At 40.3% G+C, this 27,746-nt stretch overlaps 1 long non-coding RNA gene and 1 pseudogene across 2 annotated transcripts; both read right to left on the bottom strand.

Moving 5' to 3' along the window:
• Positions 1-3,126: 3,126 nt before the first annotated feature.
• Positions 3,127-25,122, bottom strand: LOC122554655 (Ig heavy chain C region-like; annotated as a pseudogene). The gene is made up of 5 exons (XR_015755355.1): positions 25,088-25,122; positions 21,348-21,717; positions 6,272-6,362; positions 3,994-4,302; positions 3,127-3,538 (listed from the first exon to the last, which is right to left on the bottom strand). The product of XR_015755355.1 is annotated as an Ig heavy chain C region-like (transcript).
• On the bottom strand, positions 6,372-15,461 carry LOC148135247 (uncharacterized). Its single transcript, XR_015755329.1, has 3 exons — positions 15,341-15,461; positions 9,665-9,970; positions 6,372-6,580 (listed from the first exon to the last, which is right to left on the bottom strand). It is a non-coding gene; the product is annotated as an uncharacterized LOC148135247 (long non-coding RNA).
• Positions 25,123-27,746: the final 2,624 nt, after the last annotated feature.

The raw sequence follows: 27,746 nt of genomic DNA, 5'->3' as shown, positions 1-27,746 counted from the left end.
AACTTTAAAACTCCGTTGACTGCCTTTTATAGGTTTCTGGTGGAGCAAAGCACCTAATTTGTATCATTAGGTGACCCGAGGTCGTGACCCTTGCTACATAAGAGGAAATGTTCTCTAATCATTCTGCCTCTGGAGTGTTCCATCAGGCAGATCGTGTGAAAGATGCATTTACATTAGTGGGCTGCATGGTAGCGCAGCATTAAACTAAATGACTGGATGAAACACAACCAAACAGAACAAGTGAAAGTATTTGGCTGGGAGAGGAGTAGGATGTGGGAAAATGTAGTATTACTGACTGACCTTGAATAAAGAATTAAGCAAACTCAAGGTTAGTGCATATTCATTCGAGATTTATTAACCATTTCAGAAAGCATTTTTATCCAAAACGATGATGTAAAAGCTAACAGAAGTGAATATAATGGCTGGATGCCACATTGAGACGAGAACACATGCGCTGTGAGCATTTAGATTCTTTATTGATCCAGATCGATCTATCTGCATCCAAGTCATGTAACTAGAGACCATTACATCTTCATAAAGAAGTCAGGTATTTCTCAAGTGTGATTCTTATCTGTATCGATTAGTGCATTATTGACTCTCAGCAAGAAATTACAAATACTAACTGCACATGTTCTTTTTTCGTTGTCCATGTCAGAACGTTTTAAATTATTTTTCTTTTCATCTATTATTTAAGGATATTATTATTTGAGGAATGCTTATTACGAATGATGATTTTAATTAAATCATTATATTTTAAATATAGGCTGTGACAGCACTTTAGTTGAAAATTGTGGCCATTACTGAATAAAAGTTCAAATGTGATTCTCATCTTTATGTATTGGTGACCAATTGCTTGGTAAATCGTGAATATAAGTGACATCACAGCCAGGACATTGCTTCATATTTTTGTTTGTAGGATCTGTATATTTAGGAATCAGTTTTTGTACATGTGTCCCTTAATTTATTTGATCTACTGATTGGTGTGTTTGGTTTTCCTTTAATGTTTGCGAATGTGGTTTTGAGAGTCTCTTACTTCACTCTTGCCCATGTTGGAGTCTGTGCATGAATAAACATATTCCTGTTCCTTTACCGCTGGTGTGCTCATGTGTTTGTGCACCTAAACTTTGGCCTTTTCACATTGTGTAAGCATCATCATGCTAATATGCCACTTCGTTGCTGCCTATGCTTATCTTGTAATGTCATTGTGAGTGTTCACTTTTCATTAGTGCTATCTAAAGTGTGTGCTTATGTGTCCGTTTCAGATCCTACCTAAACTAGGTTATTTTCATGTTTATGCTTAATAAATGTTAGCATGCAATGTTATGTTTTGATGCATGTTTATATTTATATGATGATGATTGCTTGTGTGGCAATCTTTCCCAAACCATCTCCTGATAAGCTTGTTTGTGCTACTGTTTGTTGATGCTTGCTGATGCTTGTGCCCATTATCCTTATTTAATAAACGCCCCTCTATTTGTTGATCTATGCACTTGTGTGTCTGCATGTGAGACTCTGAATTTGTGTGTACGTGTGATATGGTATACATGCTGATCAACGTGGTTTAAAAATAATTAAGATGCCTCTGTCATCGTATGTTTGTGATTCTGAAAATGGGGAAATAATATTTATCTCTGTGCACTTGCGTGCCTTTGTGAGGACATGTGGGAGGACATTTTTCGGAATTTGTATCTGTAGTTCATGTGTGTATGTCTGTATGCATTGTGCTGTATGAATGTATATGTATTCATGCCCATTTGTGTGTTAACGTGTGTCTATGTTTCTCATGGTTATGTGTGAGTACACCTGTTCATTTGTGCAAATGATTTTCTTTCGGTGTATGTGAGTTTTTGTATGAGCTTAGGTGATTGTTCAAGTACCACTTTCATGTGTGGCTTTGTGCGAGTAGGCGTGTGTGACGTCTTATCTATATGCACATTTGAGTGTGCACATAAATATGTGTCTTTAGGTGAGAGCCAGTATATGTGTCATTACGTGTGTATTTGCGATCATCTCTCTGTATCTGCTCTGATACCAGACTGCAATTTTTAGTATTCTAATTTATTGTTCTAATTTTACTGGATTGCCCATAATTAGATTTGACCTTGGTGTTGTAGGAAACATTTCCAAACGTCGTGGAGAGACAAGTGTTTTATGAGCAACTCTTCTGTTGCAGTGATAGAACTTCCATCTCTGAGAGAAAAGGCGTGAGTTCAAATCCCCACTGATAACATTTCTGAATATGTTTATTAGAAAATGTCTACTTGTATTCTGTATGTGAAAGAAAATGATATCAGGTATTTGAATACCAGAATTGATCGCAGTATGGAATTCAAACTGGGACGATGCAAACACCAGTTTTGGATTGTGGGAATCAATGTTAATCATTTGTTAACAGAGCCAAGCGTGTCCAACATGCTTCAAAGGTATTATTTTTCATGGAAATGTTAAATTTTTGGACAGTAAGCAAGAAGCGGACTGTTCCTGTTAGTAACTGGGTTACATTACAGAGGACATCTACCAGGAAAACTCTGCACAGGGAGCAAGAGGACAGACCATTCATAGTTCCCCTCCCCTCCGCTCCACGACAAATTATCTGTTGATTGTCTTTGGTGTGAAAGTGAAGATACATTCTGTCAACTCATGCGCTGGCGCAAGATCCCAGAAACAAAGGTTACATTCAAACTGTTCTGCACTATTTACGATTGGTATGTTCCAATCAAATTTAATTTTAAAGTGTCTTAAATTTACATTTCCAATTGGTGCAATGTGGCAGTTTAAAACTGACATGAATTTTGTAAGAATACCCAATCGGGGGAATCAAGAACACTAAGTTCAAAACTCGTGCTCTACCCTTGACATAAAATGGACCTTGTCAGATTTTGTTAAGAGGGATTTGGGATGGATAAGGTATTTGGCGGAATCCTGCAATGAGAGAGCTTTAGTCTGTCTCTGACCCAGGGTGTATCTGAGCAGAGAACATTAACTGCACAAGACACTCGTCCTAGATCTGTTAATAATCCACTTTAACTACACAGATGGAATGTAAGTCAGAGTGGGAAACAACTAATTCAGTATTTAACTCACAACTGGAGGGGAAAAAACGCTTCATTGCTTCTGTTGAATTATTAAATGCAACTTTGAGATTTTTATTTACATGAATTAACAATGTCCATCAGTGCAAGTGAAATGTTTACGAAACTCGGTTTACCGCTGGATTTGTCGACTGTTCTGTTGATGATCTTCAATGGAATCGCTTCATGTCCCACCACACAGGAGTAAGAAGCACCGCTGGCCCACTCCTTCGCTGGAATGGATAACAGGCTGTACATGAAGAAGGAGATCTTGTCACTCTCCGCCATCACCTCGGTGTTCTTGTAGTTACTGGGATTCACCGGCTTGTCATTGTTTGTCCACTTGACGAAGATCTCTCGGGGGAAGAAACCTCTCACTAAACAAGTGAGGGAGAGACACCTCTGAGCGGAGATTTCTTCTGTTGGTGGCAGGAGGACCGACACTGATGGCTCCAGCGGATTAATCACTGCAGAATATTTGAGACAAATATAAATCAACCAAAAACATCCTGAATCAATATCACAATTTCACTAAATATTAAAATAGCAATGTTCAATTTGGGATTTATTCACTTTTGTTTTCTAAAGGAGCAGTATGGTACACATTCTGTTCATTAAAAAAAAATAAAGTTTAATGTGAAAGTTGCCTCCATGTTTCCAGCCCACAACAAGGGCATTCTGTCCAATTGTCATTGCTGATGGTGACGTCACAACCCAGGCTTCTTCCCACCTTATCTGACTTAATCAGAATACAATATCCTTTGGTCCATCTTTTTCTTAATCAGCTATTTAGCTCTCCTGCCTTCAGATGCATCAATAATGCTCCCAACGGTGTTTGTTCATTACCAATCAAAGCCTGCCATTGATGTAACTGGATCAGGATTACATATGGGATGCTTTGTGTTTTAATCTCACCTCTCACCTTTCTCCTTGTGGAAGGAGTCTCTCAGCGGAGTCTGTAGATTCTGATGATACACCACACATTCAAAAGTAACGCCACTCAGCCAGGCTTCAGTCGAAATGTCTAATTTGCTGATCACGCTGTCGGGATTCTGTCCAGGCTGCTCAGCAATCTCTGATTTCAGAGGCTTCTTTTCTTGTTTCCAGGTCACGTTGACTCCAGAAGGAAGATTGGGCAGAACGCAGGTTAACGTCACCGTCTCCTCCAGTAAGACTTGCTCTACTGGCGGTGGGAGGATTTTAACGGTGTTGGTATGGCACTCGGTATCTTCTATGAAACAAAAATCAAAGTCAATGAAAAATGCCTCTTTCTGATACCAACAGCCAATCTTCAGATTACTTCTTCACAGTGTGAAGACACCACCTTCAAATTGGCAACTCCAACCATTGCTGAAATTATGCTTACTATTGTTGATGTATTTTGATCTGTGAAAGCATTTGTGATTACCTATGACATACCCTGTGTAATTATTCCGAAAGAACACTGGATTTGTAACAAGTGAAACCTGCGAAAGAAGTAAAATAATCGAAGATACCATCATGTAACTCATGGAATTACCTTTCTTTCAGAGTTTGTCTCTCACTTAAGACCATCTATTGATACTTGTGACAAGAGTAATCTGAATATAATGAGTTCATTTCCATGTTCATAACCCTTAGGTGCAAGTGCTGCTGGTCACACAGACTGCCAAATCACATCCCAAATTTTGGACAAATTATAATAAATAATAATTATTCTCTTTGCAGAGTTCTAAAGTGTTACAGGACTGGTGAACAGCCATGGAAATTCTGTTCATTATATTTAACGTGATCAAAGATACTTTGCGTTATTGGTGTGATGTCATTCTCTAATTTATGTCATTGTTCCTCGTGGGCTGTGTTTGGAGTAGATCTGAAAACAAGACATTGAGTACAGCATTGGATATCGGAAAGGACACCCATCTCCTTAAGTCTTTCCCTCCATTCAGTGAGTTCATAACTGGTCTGTACTTTCACTTTATTTACCAAGCTGCATTTTTTTAAATTTCTTCGTAGAGCAGGGGAGAAAAACACAAACAAAAGCGTCTTAACTTAATCTACAAACGCGATGGAAATGTGCACTAATTTTATAGACATCCACTACTCACTGTGTAAACATCGCCACCCCAAACCAGGCTAAATCAGCCTGTCTCGTGTTCCTAGTTCATTCATTCCTATTGTAGCATTCTTACCAGAATGTATTCTCCTGCCACATCCACTAATTACAGAGAGCATCTTAAAGAAGCTCAGTGAGATCACGTTTACCCCAGTTCATAAAATGTGATACACACTTGGTCTGTGGTCTGATCCCATAAATGAAGTTAAAGAGCTCAGTACCAGATAAAAATCGATGTCGTACAGTGTCCAATGCCAACAGGTCATTCCTGAGCAGGGAATGAAGCATTGAACGCATTTTGATTTATTTTCAAGTAAGAGTCACTGCATATTTTAACCACGTCATTTTGAGACCACAACATCATAAGATAGAGGATCAGAATAAGGCTGTTCGGCCAATCCAGAGATTAGATCAGAATGGTGCTGGAAAAGCACAGCAGGTCAGGCAGCATCCGACGAGCAGGAAAATCGACGTTTCGGGCGAAAGCCATTCTACTGTCTTCTCCCCGTACTAAACAAGAGCCGATCTATCTCTGGCTTGAATACACACAATGGTCTTGCCTCCAAAGCCCTCTGCAGCAACAAGTTCCACAGACTCATCACCCTCTGGCTGAAGGAATTCCTCCCCATCTCAGTTCTAAACGGTGCCCCTTTGACCCTGAGACTGTGCCCTGAGGTCCTAGTCTTGCCTACCAGTTAAAACATCTATTCCACGTTCACTCGACCTCAGTCTCTCAGTATTTTCTATGTTTCAATCAGATATTTCTCCAATATCCCCCCTCCACCCCAAAGTTATCCTTGAAGCGGCTACCAGGCAAGGATTCAGCACTCTGAATGCCTCTCCCAGCATGGTCAGGCAACAAATTATTTAACAAAGCTCACTGTCTATATATCTGTCTTCAACAGTGAGAAAACATGCTTTTCTGACTTGCCAAAAGGTTGAATTATGAGCAATGCTACTGTAACACTCAAACTGAAATGAGAAACGTGGCATGTTGGGAAATGATAAGCTGTATTGTGCTGTTTACTGTGCCTGATAAATTAGTGTGTTTGATTCACAGCAGAGTTCAGAATAATTTGTAGCTCTCTCAGTTTGTGTCTGTTACCCTGGAGTGCGGTGAAGTTTTTACTTTGAATGTTCTCTCCATGAGTTACCTGGCAGGTATAGACTGCGCTGTTGAACCATTCGCCATAAGGGACCATCAATCGACTCGTCACCGAGAAGTTCCCATTTGCCTCACACACGAGAGACGTGAAGAAGCCAGAATCCAAGGGTCGGCCATTTTTCAACCAACTCACGGAGATTGACTTCGGATGGAACTCGATGATTGAACAGACGACGGTTGCAAACTTGCTGCTTGCGATTTCTTCACTGGAGCTCACAGTTAGGAGAAGAGTCGGTGGGAGATCTGTACCTTTAGGAAACACATCGCATACATTATCTGACGAATTTCATAACAAATACAATCAGTTCTCATAAATCAAGGTTTCTTGTAGTTAATGGATACAAGAATCATAATTGCGCAGAGTGCTGGAGAAGCTGGGATCCACACAGAAAGATCAGCAGGATAATGTGAAAGGCTAAACTTAGAGGGCACAGCAAGGGAGTCAAGGAGGCATAGAAACTATAGGCCGGTAACATCAAAAGGGAGATAGCAACGTTGGATGGTATTCGTTTTCATGACAGAGTCTGATGAAGAAGGCAGACGAATTACCGGCAAGAATGAGGAAATGATGCGGTTGCTATCACGGAGACATATTGAGAGCCGGGCAGGAGTGACTACACAATATTCCAGGATTTATTGCCTTCAGGCGAGACAGGGAAAGATGGAAAAGGATGGGGGCGGTCGTGTGCGGTACAGAATGTTGCTTCTGTCGCAATTCTGACAAGAGTATTTTAGGCTGTAAAGAGAAATGAAATCATGGATACCTCCTCAAACAAAGGCAAATGCACAGTACTTCAAAACCAAAATACAGCAAACATAACTACTGGGAGAGCACGATAGACCTTACTATAGGTCCAAAAGACCAAGTGCAAATACATGGGCAAATTTCAGAGACGTGTAAATTAAATAGGGAAATGAGAAAAGAGGTTTTTAACTTCCTCAGCATAGGCTTGGATATTCATTTTGTCAAAAACCTAGAGGGAGCACAATTCTGAAAATGCCCCCAGGAGAATATTTGAACAAAGTATGTGTTTAATGCAGAGAATTTTAATCCAGACCTTGCAAGAGAGGGGTGAACCTGAACTTAACTTTAGGGAATGAAGTCGACCCATTGGGTAAAATATCAATGGTGGAGCACTTTGCAGACAGTGATCGTAAATCAGTTGGATTTCAGATTGTACTGCAAAGGAATAGAAATTGGCTCAAAGTTCTGAAAAGGGGAAGGACAATTTTAGTAAGATCAGGTAATGACTTGACCAGAGTGGACTGGAAGCTGACACTTATTGGTAAACCTGAGTCAGTGCAGTGTGGCACATTTAAGAAAGAGAAAGGAAAATCACAAGGAGGACATGTCCCTGGAAGCCACTGTGTGGGACCAAGAATACAGCGGGCTCTGGGCACCAAAGGGCATGGAGGGGGAGATAAAGAGAAACAAGGGAGGCTTCCGGTCTATACTGAAATCTCAAAACAATAGAAACTAATATGGAGTATAGAATGTGCAAGGGGGAGTTTGAAAGACAAAGGAATTAGAAGAGCAAAAGGGACCATTAGAAAATAACAGCAGTCAAAATAAAGGAATATATTTTTTAAAGTTACAGGCTCATTCATAATAAAAGAATTATTCGGGAAACAGTAATGTCCATTAAGTGTTATTATTGGAGTGGAGCCGGAGGATTAGGTTGTGGTCAAAACGAATGTGTTGTGTCAGTGTTTCAGTGGGGACAGAAATCATGGAGGGGTGTTGTGATGTAGTTTTCAGAAATTAGAGCACGTGATGTGATGTTCTGTGTTGTCTTGCTGAATGAAAAGTGGTTATATTTCCAGGGCAGATGAAAAGTACACCAAGCGGTTGAACGATGCAAAGGATGAAATAGTTGGGTCGCTGACAATAATTTAGAATTCCTGTCTGGCCACAGCAGTTGTGCCAAGTGAGTGTAGATCAACCAACGTTGCACTGTTATGCAGGACGAAGGAAGCGATAAATAATGAAACCACCGATCTGTCAAGCTCGTCTCAGTGGTATGGAAACTATTGAGAAGTGAAATTAATCTTCATTTGGAAGATAAATCAACAATTTTCAGCACCGTTTTATTGAGAGGAAGTCATGTGTAACAATTTGATAGTCGTTTTCAGAGAGAAAAGTCGATGTCCAGATGATAGCAATAATCAGAGCCAATGGGATCCGAGTTAATTTGACAGATTGGATCTAGAACTGGCTGAGTGGTGGGAGCAGGGGTTAACAGTCAACGGGTGTCTGCGTGACTGGAAATCTATGTCTCCTGGTGTTCTGTAGGGATTGGTGTTGATTTCCTTGCTATTTCTCTTACACACCAATGATTGAGACGCAAATTTAGGAGGATTAACCAGTGAATTCACAGATAAAATGAAAACTGTCATGTTGGTAAGTCATGAGCATAATGGCTTTAGATTGCAGGAGGATATAAAAGGGTTGGTTGCATTTGAAGAGAAAAGTTGCAAATGGAAATTATTCTGGATAAATGTAAGGTGATGTAATTCGGCAGAAGAATCTGTGAGGTATGAAGTTTGGAATGGTGGAAGCCTGGAAAGGCCTGAGGATCTTTGGTGCATGTACCCACCGATCCCCTATAGTACTGTGTCGTCTGGATAAAGGGGCTAAGAAAGTGGGAGGATATTTGCTTTTATTAGCCTAGACATTGACAATGAAGAGTGATGAGATGATACTGGAAATTAATAAAACACTGGTTAGGCCATACTGAAGCGTTGTGTGCATGTTATCAAAGGAATGTGATTACACTGAAGGCAGTATTGATGAGATTTGCCAGGATCTTGCCTGCGTTGGAGTGTTTTAGTTATGAAACTAGATTAGATAGACAGGGGTTTTCCTTGGAGCAGAGGAGAATTAGGGAGAAGATTATCATGATGTTTAGAATTATTTTAGGCATAGACAGGGTAGACTGGATGAAACCTTTCCCCTTGATGGAGAGATCAATGCCTCAGGGGCACATTGTGAAGGTAAGGCAAGGAGGTTCCAAGTGGATCTCAGGGGAAAACAAAATCGAACAGAGGGTGGTGTTAACCTGGAGCTCAGCACCTACAAGTCATGTAGAGACTGAGCCCCTCATAATAAGTATGGAGTATCCTTGCAAGGGCAAGTCACACAAGGCAATGGATCATGTGCTGGCACATGAGACTGGAATAGTTAGGTGGCTGTTATTGATAGGCATGAATTGGTTGGATCAAATGGCCTTTTTCCTGTGCTGTATAAGTTGATTCTGTGAAAACTGTTATAAATAATGTCTTATTCATGTTAATCACAGATGATCTGTTTATCTCAGTTCCCACAACTCTTACCTGGACATGGCATTACTTTGCTCTTGTGTGACCCGCTGTGTTGAACCTCACAGTAGATTTTGCTGGGGCAATCTACCACTGACTTGGGCAGGGTTAACTGGCTGCTCAGGGTGTAGGTTCCCTTCTTGCTTCTCACTGATGGGTAAGTCTTCAATGCAGTCTTGATAAGCTCCCCTCCTTTCTTCCTGGTTACCTTGGTGACGTCAGGGGACTAGTCCATCGCCAAACAACCAAAGGTCACAGAACCGGTGTTTTCCTCCTGACAGGAGGAGACCAGGCCATAAGGCGTGAGGGGAGATGGTGTCTCTACAATAGAATGACCAATTGAGCATGTTAGTTTCTGTTAATTTGACCTTATCAGTTGCTCAAATGTATCCTCAGCTGGAAACGTTTTCCAGTATGCTCCCGCTGAAGTCTACAGCATAACTGGAGTTTATTTTTGTTTCCTACCAGTTGCTGATCATGATCATTGGTTCCCTCTTTAGAAACATGCCCTCGACCTTGACCATTACCACATAATTTAGGAAGAAGAGCATCCTGATCCCACCCCAGTAACTGTTTGAAGATCTCACCAACTGACACTTTCACTGGATTGCTGTGAAAAGCAGAGACGTTTCACAAAATACAAAGCAAGGAAATGCAGATTCATCGAAATTCTACAGTGTGTACAAACAGGCCATTTGGCCCAAGAAGTCCACACCCACCCTCGGAAAAGTAACGCATCCAGACCTATTCACCTACCCTATTATGATACAGTTAACCCTGACTAATGCAAGTAAACTCCCAATCACTGAACACAACATTTGCAATTCCCCCAGCTTGCACATCTTTGGACTGTGGGAGGAAACGCACACAGACATGGGGAAAAAGTGCCAACTCCACACACATAGTCACCCGAGGCTGGAATGGAACCCGAGTCTCGAGCACTGTGAGGCAGCAGCGCTAACCACGGACCCAGGTGCCGCCTCACTAGGTACCGTGCTACTGGAAATACCCAACAGCTGGCAGTATCCCCGGAGAGAAATCAGTGTGAATCATAGAACATAGTACATTACAGCGCAGTACAGGCCCTTCGGCCCTCGATGTTGCGCTGCCCTGTCATACTAACCTGAAGCCCATCCCACCTACACTATTCCATGTTCATGCATATGTTTGTCCAATGACAACTTAAATGTACTTAAACTTGGCGAAGTTGCAGGCAAAGCATTCCATACCCTTACTACTCAATGAGTAAAGAAACTACCTCTGACATCTGTCTTATACCTATCTCCCCTCACTTTAAAGTTGTGTCCCCTCATGTTTGCCGTCCCCATACTTGGAAATCAGGTCCAGCGAGCCTTCCTCAGTTATCAATGCAAGGCAGAATGTTCTCTCTGGGAGGAAGGTCACTGCATCAACAGCACAGGCAGGAGCTGAGCACTGGGACTAGGGGGATGGCTGTCACGGCTGAACTCATGCCAATTGTCTGGAAGTTGAAACATCTAATTTACAATTATCTGAATTCTGGAGGCCTCTGAAAAATGGAGGACCATTAAGGTTCAGAGACTTTGGAGTGTTGCAGCTGAGTATTTATGTAAATATGATTTGAGAAATGAACAAGTAATCTTTAACTTTAATAACTATCAAACTGACACGCAGTTCATCACCAAACCTCATCTTTCAGACTAACCACTGCACTTACTCTGCCTTGACCTAAATTTCCACTCACATTGAGAAACCCTACCCTGCTATACACCCATTCATGCCCGGAACACACAACCCCTATCACACGAAACACATCCACGGCAATCCATATTGGTAGTGTAGCTGAGCAGAGAGATCTCGGTGTCCATGTACATAAATCCCTAAAAGTTGCCAGCCTGTTTGATAGAGTTGTTAAGAAGGCATACTTTGTGTTGGCTTTCATCGATAGAGGGACTGAGTTTCAGAACCACGACGTTAGGCTGCAGCTGGACAAAATTCTGGTGTGGCCGAAGTTGGGAGTATTGTGTACTGTTCTGGTCACCACATTATAGAAAGAATGTGGAAGCTTTGGAAGAGTTCAGAGGAGGTTTACCAGGATGTTGTTTGGTATGGCGGGAAGGTTTAATGAGGAAAGGATGAGGGTCTTGAGGCTGTTTTTATTTGAGAGAAGAAGGTTGAGAGGTGAATTAATTGAGACATAAAAGAGTGTGGACAGTCAAAGTCTTTTTCCTTGAATAGTGATGGCTATCAGGAGAGGACATAGATAACAGATGCCAGAGGTTGTTTCTTTACTCAGAGAGTAGTAGGGCCATGGAACGCACTGCCTGCAACAATAGTACACTCGCCAACTTTAAGGGCATTTAAAACGTCATTGGATAAACATATGGATGAAAAGGCATCAGATTGGTTCCACAGGTCGGCGCAACATTGAGGGCTGAAAGGCCTGTACTGCACCGTAATGTTCTATGTTCTATATTCCAGGTGGACATATAATCTCAATTCCTTTCACTCATTTACACTCCTGCCGCTCTGCACCTGGCCCATGGTGAATCTGGCCCTGACTGGACCTGGCACCATCATTTTCACAACCTCTGACAAAAGCCCACTACCAAAGACATGACCTCAGCCCTTGATCACAAACCTCTCATCTTACCCATGTCAACCTATGCACATTGAATCCTAGCTCCTTTCGCATCTGTGCTTTACAACCTACCATTTTGCCAGACTCCGAGCTTTGCATTTTGAGAACACGTCCACATGTCACTTCATTAAAGTGACCTTCCACCCCTGAAACATCCTGGCACTCTGCCCACCTCTACACTAACCAGCCTGGCATCCTGCTCACCTCTCCATAAACCAGCCTGGCAAACACAGACCTCCTGTATTTCAGCTCCATCTACCCCTCACCTACCAAGCGCAATTCGACCAAAATATCCTGTGACCATTACCATTTACCTTGATGCCACCTTGCCAGACAGAGTCCATGCAAGCTTACCCAGCAGCCAGCCAACACCTCACAGCCTACCAGCCCAAACCCTCCCACATTCCCAATCTAGCCCCTCACTTGCTCACCACCTTCCAACTTTGAGACTACTCCACCATAAGGTTAGTGAGTCATAAAGTCATACAGGACAGAAACAGTTCCTTTGGTCCAGCTCATCCATGCTGACCAGAGTTCCCAAATTAAAGTAATTTCACTTGCCTGCCTTTGGCCCATATCCATTCAGACGTATCCAGTTCCTGTAGCTGTTCAAATGTCTTCTAAATGTTGGACCTATCTCTGCATCTACCACCTCCTCTGGCAGTTCATTCCAATGTTTTGGACAGTTACAACATGAAGCCCTAACTCCTGCACTCAGTGCTCTGGCCAATGAAGGTACATGTGCCAAACACCTTCAACACACTAGGTACTTGAGACAACGCTTTTAAGAATGTAAGAGTCTGAACCCTCAGGATCCTCAGTGTTCACCATCACTACCCAGTGGCCTACCATTAACTCGGTGAGACTCTATGAGTCTGGACACTCAGGGCCGTGTGTTTAACATCACTATCCAGTCCCCTACCATTAACTCTGTAAGTTGTGACCTGATTTGTCTTCTCAAAAAGCAACATGTCGTATTCATTTAAATTAAACTCCATCTGCCACTCCTCAGCCCATTGGCCCAGCTAATCAAGATCTCATTGTACGTTTAGATAACTTTCACTGCCAATTATACCACCAATGGTGGCTTTACGTGCAAACTTACAAACCATGTCCCATTCAATGTTTTCATGGCTTTCAACCAATATTGTACCCTGTTTGCCTTTCTCCCACATACCCGTAGCATTTTTTAAGGATTGAAGGAATCTATCTCCTTATTGAAATCATTTAATGTTTTGTCTTCAATCAATTTCTGTGGTGGAGAATTCCAAAGGTTTACCATTCTTTTGTTGAACAGTAAACAATCAGGTTCAATGTTATCGGTGTGTTGGGTTGACTAGTGAGCAGCAAGATTAATGATGATCCCATGAATGGAATAGCCTTCTAGAGGGGCCGAGATGCCTTCTTCAGCTTCCATTTTATATGCTGACATGTCCCTTCGGCAGCATGTTCCAAAACTGTGATCCTTGAGGATAAGGGCGCACATGCAGGTAAATGCTTCACCTGAAAGCTCTCCTCCAAATTAGACTTCAACTTGACTCTCAATTATTTCTCTGCCCGTTTCCTCTTCCTCAATCATAGCCATGGGACTCACTTCCTAACAGCGCTGTGAATGTGCTAATACCACACAAACTTCAGCAATTGAAATAGACTGTTGACAACTGGTTTCTCAAGGCGATATAAAAAGTCGGACACTTCCACATCTGTCTAGAGATTCAAACAACCACTGGAAGAATTGAAAATTAGTTGATGCACTTGTGTGTCTACACAAGATGACATGGTTTCCTTTTGTGTGATTTGACTGTGTTTTCACTGAATGAACAGAGCTATTCCTTAATCATATAATGGGAATGAAGCTTCCCTCATTTTTAGCAAGGCAATCACACATTATATTTCTTTATTCCAGGGAAGTATAGTGTTACATTAAAGAAATATGATGATTGGGATGTTTCAATTGGAAATTGTCAGAGATTTAAAGTTTACTTTCATGAGCAATTAATTCCAGCCTCACTGTGTCACAGTACTCACAGGAATGTCTTTCAGAAATGGTGTCTCCCTTTGTTACGCGCAGTCGAATCAGTAAATCTGGGATAGTTTTTGCTTGTTAATCAAAGGTGTTAAAGAGTTTTAGCCAAAGGGAGACCTGTGGATTTAGCTCACAGATACTCCATGATCTTAGTAAGTGGTGGAACAGCCTCGAGGGGCTGAGTGCCCTCCTCTTGCTCCTACCTTCCTATCATTGTGTCATTCATTAAGCTAGCACTGGCGGTGAATACTTTTTATTATAATATTTCAACAAATTAATTGTTTCACACATGCTTTTAAAAAAAAACCTTCTGTTGATTATTTGGAACGGGATCATTGATATTCTCTATTTGAGTGATCAAAATAACTTCCACCCAATTACAGCAGCCACTGCACTCTGGAGTGTGTTGTTACTTCATAATAGTTTCTTGTGAAACTACAGCTCGAGATCAGGGCGCTCAAATTCAATGATTCTCTGATATTTAATATCTCTGAACATTCGCAATTTGTTCAAATACATCTTTTCTCTGAAGAACGTGTTTCATCGAACACAACTTTTATCAAGGAAACAACAAACTTTAAATGCTAGAAAACCAAAATAAAGACAGAAATTTCTGAGGAAACTCAGCAGGTCTCGCGGCTCCTGTGGAGAGAAAGCAAGGTTAACCTTTCGCATCCAGAGACCCCCTCTTCACCAAATTGTTTTCATGTTTTTGACACAAGAGCTCACACCTGTTGAGATAAACAGTGATTACGTTGGCTTGACTCCTGTTGGATAAAGGATTCTTAGCAGAGGTACTGGATGGTCTGAGATAGCAATTGAAGACCAACCTGAAAGCTATCACCATCTGCTGCAAGTGTTGGATTCAGCAGAATTCCCACTGTACTGAACAATCAAATTCAGCTACAGCACGGGTTTAATATAAAGTAAAACAGCCTAAGCATAATCTCATCAAATTTGCTTCGAAAATGAATCATTCCGGATTAGTTATAAATTATATTGTCATAACAGCAAGTCAAAAGCTGTGATTTCTTTGAGCACTTACTCCATTTACCCCATCTAGCGATGCCCAAAAGCTTGTGAACAAATATTGATCTGGAAAAAGCTGCTAACCACAAAAATTCTGTTTAATATCTAAGAGACACAAGCCAGGACAGCGATTGAATAGATTTCACTGGCCTCTGTGAGTGGAATTCCAACAAACACCCAAACATTTCAATCTGTTTTCTTGCGCTGAAGTAACCTGATAAGAGATGGTATTACATATCTCTCTAACAGGTTGTGAGTGAACACAGGCCACCTGGCACAGAATCAGGGACACTACGACAACATCACAACAGACCTGAACACAATGGGCTCGACACTAACACGGAGAACACAGCCTACCTGTTTTGACAGGACATAAACCATGTTAGTTGTTAACACCTTCCAACAACCAGGGATTGTTCCAGAATGTTTGTACAATGAAAGTAACATTTCAACATTTATTCAAGAATACTTTGACAGCAGCTCCGAATTGTTCAAACTCAATGGGAACTACAGAGGAATAAATCTAGGAATTGCATTGCCATCAATTCACTGTCACTGGATTCCAACCTAGAACTCCCTTCCTCTTTCCCCTGTGAATGTTGCTGCACCAGACGGTCTACTTAGTTTGAAAAAGATTAAAATGTTTTGAAGTGTAATATGACCGTTGCCAGTGACATTAAAAGCTGATAATAGGTTTTCAAATAATAAGATGTAAAAAAATTCTGATTCTACATTGTGCCACGAAACATGTCCTGCATAACTGAGGCACAAAGAAAATATGCAGCATATTTCCCTCTGCCTCACTCAACCAAATATCTTTTGTTGCCAACAACCAATTTCAAAACTCTTGCTATCTGCCTTTTGTTCTTGAAACGTTCGTTCTGATTGGAACAACTTAGTCAGGGCCCTCAATTCTGAGGCACCTAATCGAATACTGTATTTCTGGCACATAAAAGTGGTTTTGAAGCGCGAGATGAAATTGAACTGTCTGAGATTCAGGTATACGAACTGGACAATTTACAAATGGTCAGGACCATTGACAAGTTAGTCGGAGATAGCATTGAAACAAACTGCACAACAGACTTAATCCTAGAGGATGCATTGCTCAACTCCTCACGTCAAATATATTCACTGTAATTGAACATTCATCAGAGGAACTAACCAGTGGATTAATGTGAACGAGAATATGTTCATAATGAACATAAATAACCACTGAGTTAATAAACTTAATAAGTCATTGTATTTAACAAAATTATTGAGGTGGGAAATATCGCCAAATAAAGCACAGATCCGGAGGAAATGTATTATTCTCTAAATTATTTTTACATATTCTTAAACCGTTCCTTGAACTGTGGAGATTTTGCATGCACTGCATAAAGTCAATGCTGCATTCCAGTGTGGAAAGCATTTCTGTTGAAGGAATTAGGGCAAGGACATTTTCTTGTTAACTGCTTTTAATGAACGAAAATGTTTAAAAAGGTATGAATTGAAAACATGCTTCTGTCTGGAGTTACCCGCTTTAACGGATGTTTAAGTAAATGTGGGCACTGCTGCCTCACAGATCCAGGTACCCAGGCTCGGTTCCAGCCTCGGGTGACTGCCTATGTGGAGTTTACACAATCTCCCCTGTGTCTGTGTGGATTTCCTCCAACAATCCAAAGATGTGCATGTCAGGTGAACTGGTCATGCTATTTCGTCCATAGTGTTATGTGCATTAGTCAGAGGTAAATATAGGGTAGGGGAAGGAGTCTGGGTGGGTTACTCTTCAGAGGGTCGGTGTGGACTTGTTGGGCCAAATGGCCCGATACATACTGCAGGAAATCTAATCTAAATGATTGTCACATTTACCTAATGTGAGCAGATTCCTTCCGATCGCGACATTGCAATAAATCGGTCAAGTATATTAATTAAAATAAATATTACTCTTTTTTAAGTGTCTGAATAAACAATGTGCTCTGTTATCCTCTAGTTCATGTCTTCTGCAAATTTGCGAACTCTGCATATGTCTAAACACATCGATGTAAAATGAATTCTCTGTGTTTGCAGCAAGTACTCCCATGGTTGTAAGAGTAGAGTTCCCAAAGTATAGAAACAGGCCATTTGGCCCATCAATTCCACACTGACCCTTTGAACAGTAACTAACCCACCCAGACACATTCCCCCTAATTTATGTTTACCCCTGACTAATGAACCCTAACCTACACATCCCTGAACACTATGTGCAATTTAGCACAGCCAATCACCTGACCTGCATATCTTTTGGACTGTGGTAGGAAACCAGAGAGCCCGAAGGAAACCCACGCAGACACTGGAGAATGTGCAAACTCCACACAGGCAGTCACCCGATGGTGGAATCGAATTTGGGACCCTGGCACTGTGAGGCAGCAGTGCCAACCACTGAGCCACCATGCTGCCCTGCGAGTTCATGAGTGGATTATTTTAATTAAGTCAAAATTTGGCCTTGGTCACATAATTCACTATAGCAGTTGTTTCCGAAAAATGACTCTTCAGTTGATATTTTGTTGTAAAATGTAATTATTTATTTAAAGTGCACAGATTGGGAACACCTAAAGCACTGTGCAGATTAAATAATTCAGTTAATGTTTTATTTTTATCCTGTAAATCCATTTTAATCAGGGACATACCAATTCATTAACTCAAGTTAAGTGTGAAACTGATAAAAGCAGTGAAACTGATCTGTTCTTCATAGAATTGAGCAGAACTTCCAAATGGTCTTTGCCAATGATCTTTTCAAGCCAGAAAAAATATGTATGTAGTGTACAGCGGAATTGAAACGTGTTTCTTGATCAATTATAACACTGTCTTGGCATTTTTGCTCAAGAGCAAGAACTATTAGAACATTAGACTTTTGAAATTCTATTTATATGTCTCTATGACTTGTAAACTGTTTAAAGACAGACCTTGTGATTGAATTAGATAGTTGAGTTCTGAATTTGGATTGTAAAGCATGGATTAGATTCACCCTTAATTATTTATTTGAAGTTAAAATGGCGCCCGAAGATATCTGTTTTCCCTTCATTTCTCAAGCCTTTGCGATTTGCCTTTCACTTCATAATACGCTTTATGAAATTTCAACTCGCATGCTGATTGCATTGAATGAGGAACCTGGAGAGGTTCACTGGCACCAACCACGTTAACATTGCAAAAACAATGTAGAAACCAAAAACGGTTTCCCAAATTTAATGTTACCCAAGCACAGTCCCTCCTCAACAGATCAACGTTCACCAGATCACAACACGGTGTGTTTGCAGCAGAACTAGCTCTGCAAACATTTTCAACAGAACCAAGAACATGATGTAACCTCACAAAAAAAAAACAAATTGAAGTCTAACAAAGCTGCTCAGAATCAAGTAAACCACTGATTAAATTGAATAGAAATAACAAGTCATAACAGCAATCTTGTTTGTGAGGGGACTTAACACTTAAAGCTGTAACGTTTCTGGCAACAGTTCAATTTATTTCCAACCGTTACACCCTTCTTGATCGTGACAATCTTGTGCAGCGCACAGTAGAGCGGTTGAAGGCATATATTGATTAATTACTTCATTACAAAACAAAATTACTGAATGGACAAATATTACCACATTATAATTTTAAGTTAATTTCAATTATATAATCTGATCAATTCTGCAGTTTCAGATTTTAGTCCCAAATTTTATTTTGAATGAGGCTACTCAAAACAACATTCAGTTAGTTTACAATTAGAACTGAGTTTTAAAAAAAAAACTCAATGCATTAAAAACTCGTTTTTTTTTCATTTCTCACACTTCCGGGTTTCTGCTTTAAGTTGTTTTTCAGACCGTTACAAATAGATGTAATGTGTTCAATCAAGCAGAGAAAAATGTGTCATATAAGTTTAACAAATGCAGAAATGATTCATGAAAAACAAAAGAACTTCACAAATATTGGTAATGAAAAGTATTCCAGAGAGTCAATCTCCTCACCAGAAAGAAAACACCAGTTACAGAAAGCATGAAAACGCAGATCAGTTTCACAAACTGAATAAGATCCAATCAACTCAATTCAACAGAATCAAGGAAAATAAAATCAGAATCCAATCAACTCAAAACAACAGATTTGAATGGAACATAATCAGAATCCAACCAATTCAATTCGACAGAATCAAATAAAACAATTTCAAAAGCCAATCAACACAATTCAGCAAAACCAAGTAACAACAAAGTCAGAATCCAATCAACACAGTTCAACCGAACCAACTAAAACAAAGCCAAAATTCAATCAACTCAATTCAACCGAATCAAATAAAACAAACTCAGAATCTAATCAACAGAATGCAATATAGCACCGCAAGAAAATTTTATGACAGTTTCTAACCTGCTTGTCATCAACAAAATTAACAAAATAAATGAGAAAATATAACCAGAATAAGAACATATATTCAAGAAATGAATAATGATATTTTAGCATATTTTAATCTTGTTTGGTAATATCTCAAACATCTTTGAATTCATAGCGTTTGTTGTTGATAATAAAACTCACAGTCAGGGTGTCACTGACATTAAACATCATTTATAGCTGAGTGATTAAAAGACATTAGGTGTTTCAAGCCACGCAGAATGCCCATCTGATCAAAAAAAGAGATACACCGAGCAACTGACTCCATCATCTCCATTGTAATTATTTGCTGAGCCTTAACTGAAGTCTGTAATCAGTCTGAACAAAAATCAATCCGAACCAAACCAAACTCAGCACAGAATCTGAGTTTCATTTAATTCAGAAATTAGTCACATGAATAGAAAGTTTTTAACAAGTCACTAAGAAAGTTCAAAGTTCTCACCTGATGTCACCGTCACCATTGTCCCTTGGCCCCAGTAATCAAGATAGTCACAGTGGTACATTCTCTGGACTGGGTCACACACTAACTAGCTCTGCATAAAACAAATCAAAAATGTACCATCATTTTAAATTTTCAAAACCACAGGTAAAATAAAGTCACGATAAATCTTCATCACATAATTGCGCGAGTGAATTCTGATCATTCTTGATAAATGTTAATACTGTTTTATACTTCACAGATTAACACATGAGCTGATTCTCAAAATCCCCAACTGGTGTATCAATAATTACCCAACACTTTTACAAATTAAATAGTGATACTGGCATAAAACCGCACAGAACTAATACTGCACTGCAAGTTAAGACGGTTTGTAGAAGTAATCACTGACTAGATTCAAACAATGGAGGCTGAATAGGTTTTTGTATTGATGATAATTGTAGTGTCACCCCGGTTATATCACTGTGAGACACGTTGTGTCAAATACTATGACAGACTGTAAACTGTAAAATGCAGAGAATTTCACCACTTCCTAGAAAGCAGTGATTCAGACTCCTCTAAAAATGATTTGGTACATTATTTCAGCTTTTTCGATTCATTGTATTTTGAAAGCTTGGAATACTTTTACAGGTTTGGTCTGCATTTAACTTGACAATCAACACGAAGAAGGTAAAAAAAATACACTTGTACAAATTAGCGCTACTGGATTGCGTTTAAATTGCATCTCACATTATTTCTCGCTCCTGCCATGGTAGAAATCACCAATTTGAGATAAGCACTTGTCAGTGGTTATTGTATGAGGATGTCGCTGTGCACAACACTGTGACCCACTGTAGTATCACAATGATGTAGACCAGTACACTCATTCTCTGTTCTTTACTCAAGGTCTCAATTTTCATTTGAAAGAGCCATTTCGTACTGATCATGTTTAGAATTAATGCTATAGTTGACATAACAATTAGTAGTGATTTCCTGAGCTGTCAGATATATTAAAACTAACATTTGGTCCGAGCATTTAATTGATGAAAGTATTATCAGTACATGACATGCCCAAAACATTGTCTCATTGTGTCACCAGTTTGCTAGTTTAAATGGTACATTTCCTCTTTGATAGTTTTGTAAGAGGCAGCCTGAGGTCTGCTTCAGATCGCAGTTGGTATAATTGCGCTTAAAACTCGTACTGACCATCAGTTTATGATGGAATTGACAAAATGTTCCCTCGAGCTGTTTTTGAACGGGTCCAGCCCTGGTTCCTCTCGCTGTGGTCTCTTGCACAGTAATAGATGGCGGTGTCTTCGATCTTCAGGTTCTCCATGTCCAACGCGAAAATGTTGTTTGAAGTGTCTTTGGTCGCAGTAAATCGATCCTTAATCGCTGGTGCATAGTTATTGTCCGATGAATCATAGTAGTATAGCAGCCACTCCAGACCCTGTCCGGGAACCTGTCGCACCCAGCTCATGGTGTAGCTGCTAAGATCGAAACCGCTGGTTTTACAGGTCAGTTTCAGGCTGCCTGTGGGACGGCCAGTCTCTGCCTCTGGCTGGGTCAAAATAACCTCCGACTGGACACCTTTTAAAAATAAAACAAATAAACCATGATCATTAATGCTGATGAAATGATGGCTGAGTCTTTTACATTCTTGCCGTATACTAACATTGAGACAGTCACAAAGAGAGACTTGAACAAAAAACACTCACATGATCAGAAAGTCAGTAACAAACTGAGAAAAATTGTTGACACAATCATTCTGATAACCTGTGGGAAGCGGTTCTGTCAAGATCTTTCTAAACAAAGCCGACCAGGAGTGTTGAATAACAGTCCAGTGACCAGGATTTATATGGCCATCGGAAGGGGCAGACTTACAGTTTCCGCATATTGGTTTCCTACTGGAGGCTCAGACTGGTTCCTGGTATCAGCTTGTACAGCCCGAACACATGGCATCATGTCTTTACATGAGGTTCTGCTTAAACATGGACACATACACATCTTGGGATATTTGTTTTGCTGAATAGCTTATTTGGAAGTAAATTTGAGTAGCTTCAGGTCTGTTTCACATGATAGTTGCATGTATTTTGTTTAAAAGAAACAAATTCAACTGGAAATTAGCTCCCTTTATTTCTACATTCATTCACAAGCAGATAAAACTAAAATTAAAGTTCAAACATATTACTAGCTAATAAAACAGTTGATCTTTTCTTCCCTGGATACTGCAAGTCTCTGTCGCATTCAAAATAACATGTAATTCATACGAAACATTGCAAAATTCAATTTAGGCAACTGAATATATTCTAAGTGATTATATTTAGAATATTCAATTAGAAGTTAACTCCGTTTAATCCTACATTCCACCACAAGCAGATGAAGCTAAAGGGAACTTCAATAATATTATTAGCTAACAAAATGAATGACTTTATTTTTGCTGTCACTCAAAGTCTCTCTCACATTGCAAAATAGCATACCATTTCTAATCTGCATTTCTAAATTCAGTTTAGGCAACCTAATATGGAGCATGTCTGAAATGATTATGTTCAGAATGTGAATGTATGTCACTAAACAGTTTGGACCCGTAGATTAGAAACACCTCCTTACATTGCAGAATGTCTCTCCTTGCATCTTTTTTTTTTCAAATTGCTCCGACACTAAAATGCACAGTAAAGGAAAGCTGTGTGACTGAGAAACAAACTGTGAGTCCGCAGTGATACATAACACCTAGGTAAACTTTTGAAAGAGCATCTAATGAACTAGAAAAAGACAGTCAATAAGGTTTTTTTGAAATCCTCAACATCTAAACCGTCTGGGTACATCAGGAATGTTTGGTCAAATTAGAGTGTATTACAGTGATAATTTCCACGAATGTAGGTTATAAACAGTACATTTCTCTGCTCACTGATCGCTCTGACAGGACAGTTAATTCATAAAAATCAGCAAAAATTCGCTGTTACACGACACCAGTATTAACCATGTATAAAGGGCCCACTCAGTTATAATGAGATGCATGAATCAGGGAATGGTGCAACAAATGGTGTGAGTTTGAATCAATTCACGTTTATTAATTTACTTTGAGATGATAACAAATGTTACTGTAATGTGGGATTTTGGATCCATTACCTTCATATTAAGGAGGTTTAAAGATACTCAGTAAACAGGCTGAACTAACCAGAACGTCACTGCATTCAATGTTCTGTTTTCTGATAGTCATAGAGTGAATGCTGTATTCAGTGTCCTTCCTTTTTAAAGAAGAAATGCCAAGTGACATGTGTCCATTGTGAGTAAATGGGAAAATATAGTTTGGTTGATAGGATTTTACTTTAGTTGATTCAGTTTCCCTTTAATCGGCCGGATACAATAGTTGACAGCAATTAAGCTGACTGCAGAAAAGGTCATTGAGTTCCAAGTCTCATTTACTGGAAGCAGGTGGAGTTTCTGCATGGATCAAAGATATTTTGTCTCACTGTTGACCAGTTGGTGAAAAGTCAACTGCAAACTATAACCACCGCCTCCGCAGAAACAAATCGACTCAGCAACAATGCTGGAGAAAAGTTTATTTTCAGTTGTGTAACTTGGAGAACTAGTCACTCCTCTCACTGAAGGAAATATTCGCAGAGTCTCAGCCACAACCTTAACATCATTCTAGGATCACTACAGCACTGTTTGGTATTGAGAAAAAATGATAAATAGTCATAGAGTCATGTAGTGATACAGCATGGAAACAGACCCTTCGGTCCAACCAGTCTATGCCAGTCCTAATCCCAAACTAAACTAATCCCACCAGTATATACCTGGCCCATATCCTTCCAAATATTTGATATTCATTTACTTATCCAAATGTCTTCTAAATGTTGTAAGTATCCACCACTCAATCATCCCACACACAAACCATTCTCTGTGTAAAAGGTTGTCTCTGATATCTTTTTAAAAAATTTTCTCCTCTCATTGTAAAAACATGTTCCCTATTGTTGAAATCCTTCACCATAGGGAAAATACGCCGATGTCTGGGTCAAAACTTGAAAACAATCCCAGCTCCACACATTTATAAAATATCACTGTGGATCTTCCTCGAGTCTAAAAAAAGAATGTGCCATTTGAACAATGATTTGTAAAATTTACTCGCGTATCTACTGTGATAGATGTTTTCAAACAACTTCTTAAGTGCAAATGGTTCACATCAATCGGATTAAAGTAACGTTTCGTGCGCTACTCTACACACAAAAAAAGACAAGTTTATTGACACGAATTGCTCTGAGGAAGTCTACGATGGATTCTTTTATCAAACAAAATCATTTCCAATGTTGTGAGCGGTCGTCTATCTTCTGTGCAATGGTTTGAATTTTAAGTTGTGTCTGACTGCAGATAAAATTGGCTGATCTGGGTAAAAGTACATTTTGTGCCTTTCACATGGTGAATGTATATTGCTGACTTTAGTTGAATAAAGAGATGTTGTCCCAGGCATCGTCTGGCACCAATAATTAGACCATTAATTTCCACATCACTAGCCAGAGGGTCAGGTGGAGTTTATTGATATGTGTTATTTTTGAAACGAAAGCTTCGTACATTCCCAGTATGAATCATGTCATTTAGAGCCATTCACTCTTCCACTCATGGCTTTATAAACTTATATGAGGCCCCCCACCCCCACCCCCGAACTCTCAGCCTCCAGTGAAAAAAGTTCCAGTCTATCTGAATTCCCAACGGTGGTTCTGTTCCCTCACATTCTGCTGTGAAAGATACTCCTGCCACCCCAGGTCCACAGAGAACGCCCCTTGTTACTAGTTCAAAGAAATGAAAGGAACTTCTCCCACCATATTGTTCAATTTTAGTTGGCTTCAAACACCATAAAAAATAAATGTTCATGTCATTGCTGATTTATGGGAGAATGCCATGTCCACAGTATCTGCTGAAATACCTGCAGTACCATCCTGAATCTGGTTCGCAGGTTCATCTGTTGCTCAAAACAAAACCAGACATCAGGGAACAGTGAACATCGCCCACCTCCACCCCTCCACCCTTCCCTTCTGTACTTTGCACTTTGTGAAATCCGTGTTGTCAATAATTAGTTAAAAGAAAGTTTTTTTAAAACTTTCTTAATTCATGTTGCTGATCTTGGCTGAATAAAGGTATGTTGCTGTCAGCATTTCTGGGGAACATGTCTGCATTTTTTTCATGTCAGTTTACAATGATATTACGTCAAGAATAATCAAAATGTCCTGAGAAACAACGTTTAGAAATGGGCCTATTAGCTCCTCAGTACTGTACCAACTGTTTGAATATTGATACATTTCTGCCCCTACTTTTTCCGCATAAGTCAAGATGTACAGCATTGGAGATCATATCTATGTTGATAATGGATTAGACCCTAAACAATGTTCCCGAATGTTTACAGTGCTATCACCTGCAGGGTTATGGACAACATGCTATAAATTGGGTGTTGGCTGGAAGGCTCTGTTTTCACGTGATACAGGTGCGATGGGCGAAGTGATCTCTCTCTGTCGTGAAAACTTTCTACTACTCGAAATTCATCTTTCCGACTTTGTATCCAGGATGTTTGCTGGAATGGAGAATAGGTCGTCCGAGGATAGGTTGAGAGTGCTAGGCCTTTTCTCATTGGAAAGGCAAAGGAAGAGGGATGGCTTGTTGGAGGTTTAGAAGATGATCAGGGGAATAGATAGACGAGACAGTCAGAGACTTTTTCCCCGGGTACAACAGAGTGTTACAAGGGGACATAGATTTAAGGTGAAGGGTGGAAGATACAGGGGGGAATGTCAGGGGTATGTTCTTTACCCAGAGAGTGGTGCGGGCATGGAATGCTCTGCCTGTGGGAGTGACAGAGTCAGAATCATTGGTGACCTTTAAGCGGCAATTGGATAGGTACATGGATAGGTGCTTAAGCTAGGACAAATGTTCAGCACAACATCGTGGGCCGAAAGGCCTGTTCTGTGCTGTATTGTTCTATGTTCTATGTCTCGTTCAAAGGCTCTAATTCACATGATTCATACCAGAAATATTCCAAGCATTCGTTTCAATGAGATCAATACACCCCACCTGATAGTCTGGCTTGTTATGTGGAAATTAATGGTCTAATTAATTGTGCCAGACGATGCCTGGGACAACATCACTTTATTCAACTAAAGTCAGCAATATACATTAACAATGTGAAAGGCACAAACTGTACTTTCACCAAGATCAGCCAGTTTCATCTGCAGTCAGACACAAAATTCAGACCATAGCACAGAAGATAGACGAGCGCTCACAACATTGGAAATGATTTTGTTTGATAAAACAGTCCATCATAGACTTGCTTATTCACAAGCAACTCGTGAATACTGCTTGATTTCTTTTTGTGTGGGGTAACACATGAAATGTTACTGTATTCCTACTGATGTGAACCATTTGCACATCAAGTTATTTGAAAGCGTCCTTCACAACAGATTAGATTTTAGATTACATTACAGTGTGGAAACAGCCCTTCGGCCCAACAAGTCCACACCTACCCGCCGAAGCGCAACCCACCCATACTCCTACATTTACCCCTTACCTAACACTACAGGCAATTTAGCATGGCCAATTCACCTGACCTGCACATCTTTGGACTGTGGGAGGAAACCGGAGCACCCGGAGGAAACCCACGCAGACACGGGGAGAACGTGCAAACTCCACACAGTTAGTCGCCTGAGGCGGGAATTGAACCCGGGTCTCTGGCGCTGTGAGGAAGCAGTGCTAACCACTGTGCCACCGTGCCGCCCACACGGCAGATATGTTAGTAAATTTTAGAAATCATTGATCAAAGGGACAATTTTTTTTGGATTCAAGGAAGATCCATTGTGATATTTTGTAAATGTTTGGAGCTGTGATTGCTTTACATTTTTAACTAAGACGTTGGCATACAGTGCACAACTTCACAATTTACTGTAACATGAAACTCGCAACCACTGTGAACCTGGAAGGCTATGGTTCAGAATTTAACAAGGACCTCGCAAGTTCGTGGAATGGGCCAACGAATGATTCATGAAATTTAACAAAGGCATTTCTGAAATGACTAATTTAGCTAGGAAGAATGTCGAGACACAAATTCACATCTCTGTTTGCATTTCAATATACTATAAATTACTTTTCTATTATATCCGAAAATACTTGTGTCTTTGTTTATATTTAATACATTCCATCTTGTTCCGGGGTTCAGATAGTTTCTTTATTTTTGAACAGAATATGACCGGCCTGTTCTTGGTGGAGTGGGAGAGGGATTTAAAGTGGTCAGCCACGGGGCCGTGGGGTTGGTTGACACGGGTGTCCCAGAGATGTTCTCTGAAATGATCCGCAAGTTAGTGTCCTGTCTCCCTGATGTAGAGGAGACCACATCAGGTGGAACAGACACAGTGGATGACATTTGTGGAAGTATAGATAAATTTCTCTGAGATGTGGTTGGATCATTTTGGGCCTTGTCAGAGGTGAGGGGGGAGGTGTTGGCGCAGGTTTTGCACTCCCTGTGGTGGCAAGGGAAGATGACAGGGGTGGAGAGTGGGCTTGTGGAGGGGCATGGACCTGACGAGGGAGTCGCGGAGGGAATGGTGTCTCCGGAATGCAGATAGGGGTAGGAAGGGAAATATACCCC

Source organism: Chiloscyllium plagiosum, unplaced genomic scaffold, assembly GCF_037043375.1.
Source record: "Chiloscyllium plagiosum isolate Xiang-an unplaced genomic scaffold, Cpla_swu_hap1 HiC_scaffold_50, whole genome shotgun sequence".
In the NCBI taxonomy this organism is placed as follows: domain Eukaryota; kingdom Metazoa; phylum Chordata; class Chondrichthyes; order Orectolobiformes; family Hemiscylliidae; genus Chiloscyllium; species Chiloscyllium plagiosum.
Note: the sequence above shows the minus strand (reverse complement) of the source record. Positions and strands in the feature narration are given on the sequence as shown.